The sequence below is a fragment of the Puma concolor genome, chromosome B4 (genome assembly GCF_028749965.1).
Source record: "Puma concolor isolate L17-30 chromosome B4, mPumCon1.1.hap2, whole genome shotgun sequence".
In the NCBI taxonomy this organism is placed as follows: Eukaryota; Metazoa; Chordata; class Mammalia; order Carnivora; family Felidae; genus Puma; species Puma concolor.
This window is the reverse complement of record NC_141673.1, coordinates 124,436,383-124,450,377: the sequence shown is the minus strand read 5'-3', so window position 1 is coordinate 124,450,377 and position 13,995 is coordinate 124,436,383. Positions and strand designations below refer to the sequence as shown.

Sequence of the window (13,995 nt, the reverse complement as noted above, 5' to 3'; positions counted from 1 at the left end):
TCTGTGGGAAAATTGAAAACTTACATGAAAGTTCAAAGGAATACAAGACATCTGCCTAGCAGGGATGGAGATTGTTGAGGAAGAAGTGTTTAACATAAAGCTGGAGAACGTGCAGCTCTGACAGGTGTAGTTTATGCAGAAGAAGGGCTCTCCACGAGGGGGTACAAAGATGAAAGAAACTGAAAAACGATGCAGGGAGACCTGACCTTGCCTACCCTGAAGTGAAAACTGGACGGATAAGTTAGCACTGGGTCAAGGAGGGCAGTAGAATGACAGACTATGCCACTCAGAGGTGTTTTACTATCACCTTGCAGCGTAAATCAGTCCTCTCTCCTGTGATCTTTATCATAAGCAATAAGAGAGAATGGCCTGATCAGAAATATTCATTCTATTCCTTCACCTCAGTGGTGGCATTCATACTATAAACTCTTCCTCTTTTGAGATCATCACCCCTTTGGATTTCTGCAACAACATCTCACCTGGTGTATTTCCTTCTCTGGCCTCCTGTGCACCTTCCCATGCTCAGGCTCATCCACCCTGAAGGCTGGCTCCAGCATGCCCGTCCCTGGCCTTCCTCTGCACACCACCCACTGAAACACCCAGCCTCTCATCCTGCTTCCACACTGCTGGCTGCTGGAATTTCCATATTGAATCCTCATTGTCTTTCCTCCTAAATCTTCCTCCCATGTTCATCAATCTGTACATGTTTCTTCCAGTTTTGCAGAATCTACATTTTTTTTAGTTACCTCTGTTTTGTTTTGTTTCTTTCCTGTTCTATCAGCTCTGTTCATCCTTCCCCCCACAGACTCTGTTTCTTTGCATTCTCACTGCCAACAGTCAGGTTCCATATCGCCTCACACCTGGTTGTTCCTGTCACCTCTGGCTCCTCACTGGGCTCCTTGTATGCTGTCATTCCCTCACCAGGGAGTCTAATTCTACCAGAACTAAAGTAAAATGTATTTTTATTACTCTCCCTTGTTAGAAGGTGGAGGGTCCGTAATGTATCCTCCAGACTGAGAAGGCACTTTAAGACTGAGAACAGAGCAAGCCATTCCATTTCATTTTCACAGAGTTTTATTCAGGGTAACCTGCTGATAGGGGCATAAGGGGAATCAGGCAGGCAGATGATCCAGGCAGTATGTGGTTATTCTCCAAAGCTATTCTCCACTTCATCTGGACTCCAGTCCCCAGCTTTTGTAAAGCCAGGGGCATGGTGGTGTGGTCACCATCTGCACACCAGAGGGTCTCTACTAGTTATCTAAAGTGGAGTCTTTTGTGCACCACTTTAGGGAAGATCAGAACGAGCCTTCCTGCATTCTGGTCAGGACGTACGTTAACCTCCACAGGGCCTGGAACACGTAGCCCCAGGGGGGAAGTCACTGTGTGGGCACGAACGGGGCGGAGGACCAAAGATGGAGTCAATGTTGTCCGCACTCCTACATCCCTCCTCTTAGTGACACAATAGAAATCAGTGAAAATTTGCAGAGAACCAGTTGTGTGCCACACAGAGCAGTAGGCAGAGGAAACAATGATCAATGCATTCCCTGCCGCAGGGGAACATTCAGTTTAGTGTGGGTGATAGACATAAACCTAAGTGACTCACAATGGAACAAGTAATAAAATGCCTTAAAATTCTTTCTGTCATTTTCTGTTACCCTCACATAAGTTTATTCATTTTAGCCTTGATAGTAAATTCTCCATGACATTTTAAAAAGAAATTTATTATCAGATTGCTTTAAAAAATGGAATTAATTCTTTTACTTAAACCAGCAATTGGTATTATGTTGTTTTGTAATTTGAAAGATAAATAAATTTCTTTATTCAGTGTTAAATTTTTTAAAACAATTGCCTTGTGATTCAGAAAAAAAAATATATTTCACTTGGACTGTAGATATTCTCCAAATAAACTATACACATTTATAAACTAACATCTGGTTTAGTTTATTTTAAAAGCTAAACCAAAAATGTCAAAGTGAGATGTTTGTTTTGTCAATAAATGTTGTAAAGAATCAGACTGTAGTCATTATAAGAAGGACATATTTACTTCATTTTTAAAATTGGTTAAGAATGATTTAAACATTAGTGTTATTAGCTTAAAATAGACTATTAAAACTCTCAGACATTTTATGATAGCCCCATGGTAAGCACAAAAATAAAACATACAGAAAATACACAACAGACAAAGAGAAAGGAAACAAAATATACCATTACAAAATCAATGAAATACAAAGTGGATAGCAAGACAAGAAAAGATGGACAAAAGAGCTACAGGATAGACTGAAAATAATTAACAAAATAGAAATAGTAAGTCCTTCTCTATCAGTAATTACTATAAATGTAAATGGATTAAACTCCCCAATCAGAATGCTTAGAGTGACTGAATGGATTTAAAAAATCCAGCTACCTGCTATCTACAAGAAACTCATTTTAGATTTAAGGATACACGTAAAGGGATGGAAAAATATATTCCATATAATTGGTAACCAAAAGAGAACAGGGACAGCTATATTTATATCAGACAAACTACACTACAAGTCAAAACTGTCACAAGACACAAAGGACATTATATCATGATAAAAGAGTCAACACAGTAGGAAGATATAACCAGTATTAAAAAAAAAAAAAAATCTGCACCCAACATCAGAGCTCCTAAATATATAAAACAAACATTGACAAATTTAAGGAGAAATAGACAGCAGTTCAATAATAGTAGAGACTTTAATACTCCACATTCAATAATGGAAGTAGCATCCAGACAGAAAATCAATAAAGAAATAGTATACTTAAATAACACCGTACACCAAATGAACCTAACAGACATATACAGAATACCCTACCCAACAGCAGCAGAACACACAGTCTTCTTAAGAAAATTGTACATGGAACATTCTCCAGGGTAGATCGTATATTGGGCCACAAAAGAAGTCTTAATGTATTTTAAAAGACTGAAATCATATTGAACATATTTTCCAACCACTGTAGGATGAAACTAGAAATTAATAGTAAGAAGGAAAACTGGAAAATTCACCGATATGTGGACTTTAAAAAACACACTCTCAGACAACTAATGGGTCAAACAAAAAGATCCAAGAGAAATTGCACAATATCTTGAGGCAAATGAAAACAAAGACACAACATACCAAAACTATTGGATGTAGCAAAAGCAATAGTAAGAGGGAAGTTTATAATTCTAAGCACCTACATTAAAAAAGATCTCAAATAAACTAACTTTACATCTCAAGGGACTAGGAAAATCACAAGCTAAACTCAAAGTTATCAGAAGGAAGGGTATAATAAAGATTAGAGCAGAAATAAAATTGAGACCAGAGAAACAATAGAGATATCAACATAACTAAGAAGTGATTTTTGAAAGAGTAGAAAAAATGACAAACTTTAGACTAACTAGAAAAAATAGAGAAATGATTCAAATAAATAAAATCAGAAATGAAGGAAATATTAAAATTGATGTCACAGAAATAAACAGGATCATTAGAAATTACTGTGAACAATTATATGCCAAGAAATTGGATAACATAGAAGAAATGGATAAATTCGTAGAAACATGAACCCTACCAAGGCTAAATCATGAAGGAATAGAAAATCTGAACATATCTATAATTAGTAAGAAAATCGAATCACTGGGGTGCCTGGGTGGCTCAGTTGGTTAAGTGTCCAACTTCGGCTCAGGTCATGATCTCACGGTTCATGAGTTTGAGTCCCGTGTTGGGCTCTGTGCTGACAGCTCAGAGCCTGGAGCCTGCTTTGGGTTCTGTGTCTCCCTCTCTCTCTGTCCTTCCCCCACTCACATTGTCTCTCTCTGTCTCTCAAAAAATGAATAAATGTTTGAAACAATTAACAACCACAAAAAAAGAAAATTGATTCAGTAATCAAAAAAAAAAAAAAAAACTCACAGCACAGAAAAAGATCGTATATCTTCATGGGTGAACGCTACTAAAGATTTTAGAATTAACACTAATCCTTCTCAATCTCTTCCAAAATATGGAAAAAGGAGGGAATACTTCCAAACTTATTCTGTAAGTCCAGCATTACCATGATATCAAAGCCAAAACAAAGACATTACTAGAAAAGAAAAATACAGAAAATTATTCCTGATTAACACAATACTAGCAAACAAACACATGAAAAGAAGCATAAACCATTGCCAAATGGAATTTATCCCTCAGATGGAAGGATGCTTCAGTATATGAAAATCAGTTAATGTGATTCACCACATTTCCTATCCAGGGCTGTTTGGCAAGAAAAAGTAATAAAAAGCATCCAAATGGGAAAGACAGAAATAAAATTATCTCTGTTTGCAGATGACATAATTTTATATGTTGAAAACCTTAAGGATCACACACACACACACACACACACACACAAAAGTGTTAGAATAAATGAATTGAGTAAAGTTGCAGAATATAAAGTTGACATACACATATAAGTAAAGTTTCTAGACACTAATACCAAATTATCTGAAAAGATAACCAGAGGGAGGAAAACCTCTGCTATTTATATTTATATATTGTTATTATTATTATTTACATATATATTCATATTTATTTATTTATCTATGTATAATAGCGTTGGAAAGAAAAAAGTAAGTTTAGCAATAAATTTAGCCGAAGAGGTGAAAGACTTGTATACTAAAATCTATAAAACACTGGTGAGAGAAACTGAAGAAGACACAAATAAATGGAAAGACACTATGTGTTCATGGATCGGAAGACTTCATGTTTTTTAAATGTGCATACTAGTGGCCCAGGACACTCTGCATTCCGCGTGTATCTCGAGGGCATGTCAGACACCTTCTTCTCCACCCCTTAAGCTCTCTCAGCGTCATTGCCACTGTATTGCCAAGATGTTGCTTTCTACCAGGCTGACTCTGGACAAGCTGGATGTGAAGGGGAAGTAGATAGTCATGAGGGTGGACTTTAATGTCCCTATGAGGAACCAGATAAGAACTAACCAGCGAGTCAAGGCTGCCATCCCAAGCATCCAATTCTGCTTGAACAATGGAGCTACGTCAGTTGTTCTTATGAGCCATCTGGACTGGCATGATGGTGTCCCCATGCCTGACAAGTACTCTTTGGAGCCAGACGTTACAGGACTCAGATCTCTGCTGGGCAAAGATGTTTTGTTCTTGAGGGACTATGCAGGCCCAGAAGTGGAGGAAGCTTGTGCTGACCCAGCTGCCGGGTCTGTCATCCTGCTGGAGAACCTCCACCTCCATGTGGAGAAAGAAGGGAAGGGAAAAGATGCTTCTGGGAATAAGGTTAAAGCTGAGCCAGCCAAAATAGAAGCCTTCAAAGCTTCACTTTCCAAGCTAGGACGTCTATGTCAATGATGCTTTGGCACGACTCGCTGAGCCCACAGCAACATGGTGGGAGTCAGTATGCCACAGAAGGCCAGACATTTCTTGAGGAAGAAGGAGCTGAGCCACTTTGCAAGGCCTTGGAGAGCACAGACTGATCCTTCCTGTTCCTCCTGGGAAGAGCTAAAGTCGCAGACAATATCCATATGATCAGCAATATACTGGACAAAGTCAATGAGATGATTATTGGTGGTGGAATGGCTTTTACTTTCCTTAAGGTGCTCAACAACATGGAGATTGGCACTTCTCTGTTGATGAAGAGGGAGGCAAGATCAGCAAAGTCCTCATCTCTAAAGCTGAGAAGAACAGTGTGAAAATCACCTTGCCTGTTGACTTCGTCACTGCTGAGAAGTTTGATGAGAATGCCAAGACTGGCCAAGCCACTGTAGCCTCTGGCACACCTACTGGTGGGATGGGCTTGGACCTTGGTCCTGAGAGGACCAAGAAGTATGCTGAGGCAGTTGTTCAGACTAAGCAGATTGTGTGGAGTGGACCTGTGGGCATATTTGAATGGGAAGCTTTTGGCCAAGGAACCAAAACCTTCATAGATGAGGTGGTGAAAGCCGCTTTCAGGAGATGCATCACCATCGTAGGAGGTGGAGACACTGCCCCTTACTGGGCCAAATGGAACACAGAGGATAAAGTCAGCCATGTGAGCACTGGGGGTGGTGCCAGTTTAGAGCTCCTGGAAGGTAAAGTCCTTCCTGGGGTGGATGCTCTCAGAGTGTTTAATACTTTCCTGCCTTTTGGTTCCTGTGCACAGCCCCTAAGTCAACACATCTCTTGTGTAGCACTTGCCCCATCTCCACTTGGCATTGACTAAATCTTCCCTTGTGTCAAAATTCAGCTAGTAGCCAAGAGATGCAGTGCCAGGAGCCCTTAAGCAGTTGCACAGCATCTCAGCTCCTCTTTACTGCACCCTGGATTTGCCTACATCCTTCAAGATGCCATTTGAATTCCTTAGTAGCTTATAATCACTTGGTGATTATGCATCCTAGAGGGCATATACTTCTATTTTGCCTTTTAGAAGAAACTGCGCTATGTTAGCTTCTCTTTTTGAAGTAGCTAATTCTGATTAACTTTGTCCTTGTTTTACTACTCATCATGGAAAAAAGATGAAATTTTAATTGTAGAGGGATAGGGAGACAACATTGGTGATCTGTTAAATAAATAATAAAAACATCCATTGAAAAATAAAATAAAATGTCCATACTACTAAAGCAATCTACAAACTTAATGCCATCTCTACCAATGGTAGAGAAAAATGCCAATTGCATTTTTTTATGATTTTTTTTTAATGTTTATTTATTTTTGAGAAAGAGACAGAGCATGAGTGAGGGAGGGGCAGAGAGAGAGGGAGACACAGAATCTGAAGCAGGATCCCGCCTCCAAGCTGTCAGCACAGAGCCCAACGCAGGGCTCAAACTCACAGACCATGAGATCCTGACCTGAGCTGAAGTCAGTCACTTCACCAGCTGAGCCACCCAGTCGCCCCAGCCAATTGTATTTTTTACAGAAATAGAAAAAAATGTTAAAATTCATATGAAACTACAAAGGACTCTGAATAGTCAAACAATCTTGAGAAAGTAAAACAAAGATGAGGGTATCACACTTCCTGGTTTCAAAACATATTACAGGGCACCTGGGTGGCTCAGTCGGCTAAGCATCCAACTTTGGCTCAGGTCATAATCTCATGGTCTGTGAGTTCAAACCCCGTGTTGGGCTCTGTGCTGACAGCTCAGAGCCTGGAGCCTGCTTCGGATTCTGTGTCTCCCTCTCTCTCTGCCCCTCCCCTGCTCATGCTTTGTCTCTCTCTGTCTCAAAAATAAATAAAAACATTTAAAAAAATTAAAAAAATATATATTACAAAGTAATGGTACTCACATAAAGATAGACTGTAGCCAATGGAACAGAATAGAAAGCCAGAAATAAATGCACATATATACAGTCAATTGATGTTCAACAAGGGTACTGAGAATACACAATGAGGAAAGAATAGTCTTTTCAACAAGCAGCATTGGAAAAAGTGGATATCCACAAGCAAAAAAAACTAAATTGGACCTTTAGCTTACGCCATACACAAAAGTCAGGAGATCAAAGACTTTAACATAAGGTCTGAAACTGTAAAACTCCTAGAAGAAAACATAGGGGAAAAGCTTCATGACATTGGGCTTGATAATGATCTTGCAGATTTGACACCAAAAGCAAAGGCACAGAGCAAAATAAACAATTGGGACTACGGTTGACTCTGAACAACATGAGTTTGAACTTGAACTGTGTGGGGCCACTTATACACAGATTCTTTACAGTATGGTACTGTAAATGTATTTTATCTTATGATATTATTAACATTTTCTTTTCTCTGGCTAATTTTATTATAAGAATACAGTATATAATATATACATAACATACAAAATATGTATTAATTCTTTATGTTATTGGTAAGGCTTCTAGTCAATGGTTGCCTATTAGGAGTTAATCTCTTGGGGAGTCAAAATTTATACATGGATTCTCCACTGGACAGGGATTAGGTGCCCCTCAACCCCCACACTGCTGTTCAAGGGTCAACTGCACATCAGACTAAAAAGTTTCTGTGCAGCAATTGAAACCACCAGTGATATGAAAAGACAACCTACAGAATGGGAGACAATATTTACAAGTTCTATACCTGAGAAGGGGTTAATATCCAAAATATATAAGGAATTCCCACAACTCAGTAGCAGAGTAATAGCTCAATGTAAAATATGGGTGAAGGTCTTCATTGGCATTTCTTCAGAGAAGACATACAGATGGCCAACGGGTACACAAAAAGATGTTCAACAGCACTAATCATCAGAAAAATACAAACCAAAACCATAAAGACATATCACCTCATACCTGTTAGGATGCCTACTATTAAAAAAAAAAGATAACAAGTGTTGGAGAGAATGTAGTAAATTTGGAACCCTTGCATACTGTTGGTGAGAATGTGAAATGGACAGCTGCTATAGAAAACAGTTCCTCAAAAAATTAAAAATAGAAGTACCATATGATCCAACAATCTCACTTCTGAGTATCCAAAAGAAGTGAAATTAGAATCCCAAAGAGGCATTTGCATTCCCATGTTCATTGCAGAATTGTTCACAACAGCGAAGGTGCAGAAACAACTTAAATGTTCGTCAACAGATGAGCGGATAAAGAAAAAGTGATCTACACATAGGATGGACTAATAGCCTACAAAAGGAAACCCTGCCATATGCAACAACATTGACGAACCTCGAGGACTTTATGCTAGGTCAAATAAGCTAGTCACAGAAGGACAGATATTGCATGATTCCTCCTATATTAGGTATCCAAAATAGTCAAACTCATGGAGGCAGGAAGTAGAATGGTGGTTGCCAGGAGCTAGATGAGGGGGTTAGAAGTGTCCACTGGTTAGAAAAGTTTCAGTTATGTGAGTTGAATAAGCTCTAGAGATCCACTGCACAATGTTACGCTTCTAGCTAACACTACTGTATTGTGCACTTAAAACTTTAAGGGGGTAGATCTCATGTTAGGCATTCCCACCACAATTTTTTTTTAAAAAACGGAATTAACAACCAACTGTCTTTGTAAATTTTCCGTGAGATCCCAGAGTGCCAATCTCATGCTTACCCTCTCTCATAACAAAGTGGATTTTCCCAGGTGGCAAATAATCTGACAAGAATTTGATATCTAGAAAGTTCACAGATCCTAGCATGCACCTTTACGTGTTTTCTAATTCTCTATCACAACCTTCTGATTACCACTAGAATTTTATTTGACGGTCTCCACTGAGTCTTTCAGTTACTGAACAATATGGAGGTATGAACTTAAAAGGTTCACTTATGAAAATAAGGGAAGTTCAAATTCTGTTTTAGTTTTCACTAGTCCCCTATGCTGACTTTGGATTTTGAATAGTTCCGCTGCTCATTGAATAGTCTCTATTACTCTTTTCCTGAAAAAGAAATCTTCCCCTGCATTTGACTCCATGTTTTTCTCTCCATTTCCTCCCAATTCAGTGGGAGAATCTCCCGTGGGGATCTTTAGTGACCTTTTCAGCTTTTTTGGCTCTCGTGTTTGGTCATCTGTATTAGGTTGGAAACCCTCAGAACAAGACTTCTGTCAGAGTGTAACATTTATATAGTTCTGTTTCATAGATTTTTAAGTATACAGATTTCATTGCCTTGTATTTATCTAACATTATGTCAATACTTATGCTGCCTTAAATTATTCCAAAGAGAGGTCTGCGTGGAAGTTGGAAAGAAAATCCTTAACATGGAATGTATTCGCTGTGTCTCTTTATATACCGCTTGTGAAATACTAATGCCGTGGACAAATACATCGTCAGCAGAAAACTAATGCCTTTGTCATATACACTGGCCTCTACTTAAGGTTTTCTTTAGACCTCAGAAGATGACAAGACAGCGTGGAATAAGTGACCCTGGACGCAATTTTTCTAGTTCCCTGAAGAGTAGTCGATCTGTGTGTGTCTGTGCATCCTCACCTTATCTGGGGCAGAGCTACAAATCCAGTTTCATGGTTAAATTAGCAGGTAATCCCTCCATTTGCAAGCCTTGAAATGGTGTGTATCCTTCAGAGGAATCTGATTATGGCAGATCCCCAAGGTTCCCGCTTCAGTGCACAAGGGCTTAACTCAGAAACAACGGACTCAACAGGGGAATGAAGTCAGTGACGGGAAACAGCCATGTGATTCTGTTGTTGGGATGCTTCCCGCTGCACTTGAGCAACAGGAATGGGATTGGGTCGCTTGCACACTTGTATTCCAAAACTAGCTGTTAAGCCTGGATTTAGCTTTTCCTCTCCACCATTCTCCCCATCTTAGTAAATGGCACCATCACCTTTCATTTGACTCCCTCCTCAGCACTCTCCTCATGTATCCAAGAAAACATCTGCACAGTAACTGACTTCTGAAAAACCTTCGATGTATCTGCTTCTGGCCACCTCATTCCTAGTGGACGCCCATTTCATCTTTCCACAAATTATTGAAAGAGGCAGTGAACTCTCACCCTATTTTAAGTATGTCTTCTTTACTCCTTGTCTATACTCTGCCTGAATAAGCTTTACACTTTTTTTAAAATATTGCAGCTGTACCAAAAAAAAAAAAAGATAATAATATAGAAAACTTTGTGTACCCAATAGCCAGTTTGAAGGGGGGGGTGGGTATAAAACAGACACAATTGAATTTTACCTTTCTCCACGTGTTCCCCACTTTTCTTCCCTGGACATAAGCACTCTCCTGAATGTGGTGTTTATCAGAATCTTTCAGTAGAGTAAATCTTGTCATGTTAAGCCTCTGCTTCAGCCCTTCACTGTGCTTCCATTACTTTTAGTCCCCAAACCTATTCCGTGGCTGGCGTGGCCTCCCATGGGCTGTTGCTGTCCCCTGGCTGCCTCTCTCCAGCCTCCTCACACACCATCCTCTATGAGGTCGGGGGAGGCCCTCTCCCCGCTCTAGCTGCCTGGTGTAATCACTCAAACATACTCAGCGCTCCATAATTGCTAGCAAGTTGGATGAATACATGAGTGACCGTCAGACACTGTGTTGAGATACAAATACGAAAAAGCTCTTGCCCCTGTCCTCCAGGGTTTGCAACAGATGATAAGACAGGGGAACAGACCAGGGGGTGGATGTGAAAATCAACAATTGTAAACCAGTGAGGTTGAGACCCATAATAGAAGTTGGGATGCGTGCAGGGTTGGAACACCAAAGAGCGTAATCAGATCTTCTGGGGTTGGAGAGGATAAAAGACAGCTTCTCACAAGAGGAGATGTTTAAACTGAAGCTTGAAAAATGAATAGAATTTTTCAGGGCACGGAAGGAGGAGAGCGTATTTCGGGCAGAGGACTGCAGCTTGTGAAAAGTGGGTACGATGCAGGGCACCCGCGGGGAGCTGGGAGTGGCTGAAGCATTGGGTCCGTGTGGAGAAGAGGAGAACCGGGCAGCAGCCAGACCAGGGAGGGCTCTGTATACTGAGCTGTGGCATTGGGACCATTGTCATTGTTGAAACCCAGTTTATTACATCTGCGGCAGATGCTCTGCCCGGCCAAGCTGAACAGCAGAAACAAAGATGAATAACTTGGCCCACCAGTGCTTAAAAGCCTATCTAATAAGGAGACACAACAAATCCACAATGCAAACGGTTTTTGCCCCTCTTTTTCCTCCAGTAGAAGTGTCTCTGGAAGGGCTGTATTTAATGAAATTGGGATTTTTTTAAAAGACTTGTTTGGTAAAGTCATCGGACGGGAGCTCAATGGCCACACACCGCAGGGGCCAGTGTCACACTCCAATGCCTGCGACTGACTCTTGCAGTGTGACCTCGTTGTAGTAACTAGTCTTTAAAAACCTCCACAGTTGCAGAGCCTACAGAGGATGGTGACAGCCACCTGAGGGGCTGTGGTGACCCATGTTCGCATGATTTTAGCCCCCACCTTTTGCAGGATGGCATGGGGTTGGTGGGGGGCCTGTGCTCACCTTCTATTTAAGGTCAGCCGTGAGGGGACACTCGTTCACATAGTTCAGCCCCTGTGGGTGGCAATAGGAGATAACCATTTCTTTAGCTTAAGAACAGTCATCTTTCTTAATAACGTGTAAATACTCCTGAGAGTGGATAACGTGGTAAAGATTATATCCCATTCTCACTGTAGCACATAATAACTCATCAGATTTTTCCTGAGTGAAGGTTTAAATATGAGGGGGAGAGCTAATTGCCACTGTATAGCTACATCGGGTTTCTGACAGTGGCATTGTATGAAGAAGAAAATGTGGAAGCCTGAACGATGAATGCTCATAAGTTTTGTATCTCCCCACGTCTCCTGTATCCCAAATTCGTGCAAAGGTTAAAATGTTCTTAATTTTTATTCTAAAAATCTTAGGCGTTCCGTTAGCGCTGGTGTCTGATCGAATACAGGCTTGCCTCGGCTTCATTGAGCTTTGGGCACACGAACTCTCGAGATGAGCTTTTATGGCCGGTTATGTCATCGAGGACAAATGCTACCTGCGCCCCCTTCGCTGCTCCATTCACACACTGAACAGGAACTTCAAATGAATGTCCAGGGAAAGAATTCCTCCCAGCACGGTGGACCTTTTGATTCTGTGCCTTAGCACATATAAACTGAAATAAAAAAATATTTTATCCCTTCAGTTCTAATTAGTCTGAAGCAGTTACACAAAAGTGCATTCGAGATACGCGCTCTTGCTGCTCCAACACAAAGACAAAAATATGAGAAAACCAGGTTATCAATTACAGTAGAGCTTCCATGCTTTCCCACAGTGTCCTTTGAGGAGTGCCTCTTTTCAACCTAGGATATGATAGTTTTGCCCCCCGAGCCTTTTTGTCAGATATAAATATGGTGTTGGGGGGAGCATATCTAAGCATCTCTTTTATTTTCCCTGGGAGGCAATAAAATGTTGTACCTGCACTTGGAAGGTCATTTTTCACTGGTCATACCAGTTAACCTAAGGGTGGGTTTGCATGATTCCTTCCCTTTCTGGGGTTGTCCCAGGACTGTGATTCTATTTCCTGTCCTTTGTTTGCCATTTCTACCTCTTCCCAGTGCATGTTGGTCTGGTCGAAGGCACTGTATTGAGAAGTTAAATGAGGCTCTTTTGTGAATATCATTTCCTACTACTTTACTTTGGTTAGATAATCAGATGTTAAGGTTTAGTTGAAGTGAACGTGTTGAGAAAGAAATGGAAAAAAATGGCATCTCTAAATGAGATATCAAGAGAACTAAGGTGTTCAGGTATCTACAGGTTGATGGCTTGCGAGAAGTTTATCTATCTGTCTCTAAGGTGGAGAGAATTCTTTAGAAATAAGAAGAAAAAGAAAGGAAAAATAACCAGAATTGTGATTTCATCTAAATGTTTTACAAAATATTTTTTCAGGCTTGTAAAATATCTTTGTGATAGTTGTTTTAGTTAGATCCTGAATTATATTTCTTTCATGTTCTATAGATTTCCACTTACCATTTAGATATCCATTTTCAATAAGCCTAATTGTTTTCTGCATTAAAGCAATATACAAAATGTAGCTAGTGAAAAAGAAATAAAAGGTATAATGATTAGAAAGAAAAAATATTCTCATTATTTTCTAATGAAGTGGTCATCAATAAATTAAAGCCCCCCAAAATGTACAGATTATTAGAATTAGTTCTGGAGCTGAGTAAGATTTCTGAATCTAAAATCAATATACAAAGGCAGTTTTCTGAATGCCACCACAACCTGTTAGAAAATATGATTGAAACTAAAGTTTTCAATAATAATAATATCTTCAAAAAAGACTAATAAGTAAATTGGAATAAATCTAAAAATGATGTACAAGACATTTTTGAGAAAATTAATTAAAAACAGCTTAAGGTATCTAGAATGCTAAATAAAATTATATACTATGTTTATGGGTTGGAAGACCCAAAATCAAAAGGAGTGAATTCCTGCTAAACTTACTTAAAATTTCAGTGCAATTTCAGTCAAAATCCAACACACTTATTTTGTGTGTGTGTGTGTGTGTGTGTGTGTGTGTGTGTGTGTGTGTATCTTGATAAACTAATTCAGAAGTATGACAGAGTGAAAGACTAAGGATAGTCACACATTCTTTTATTTT

General features: G+C 39.7%; 1 protein-coding gene and 1 pseudogene across 1 annotated transcript in view; both read left to right on the top strand.

Moving 5' to 3' along the window:
- Window positions 1-13,995, top strand: part of PLXDC2 (plexin domain containing 2) — a 451,622-nt gene that overhangs the window by 289,144 nt on the left and 148,483 nt on the right. The gene's annotated exons all lie outside the window — the stretch shown is intronic.
- LOC112867434 (phosphoglycerate kinase 1 pseudogene) lies at window positions 4,555-6,594 on the top strand (annotated as a pseudogene).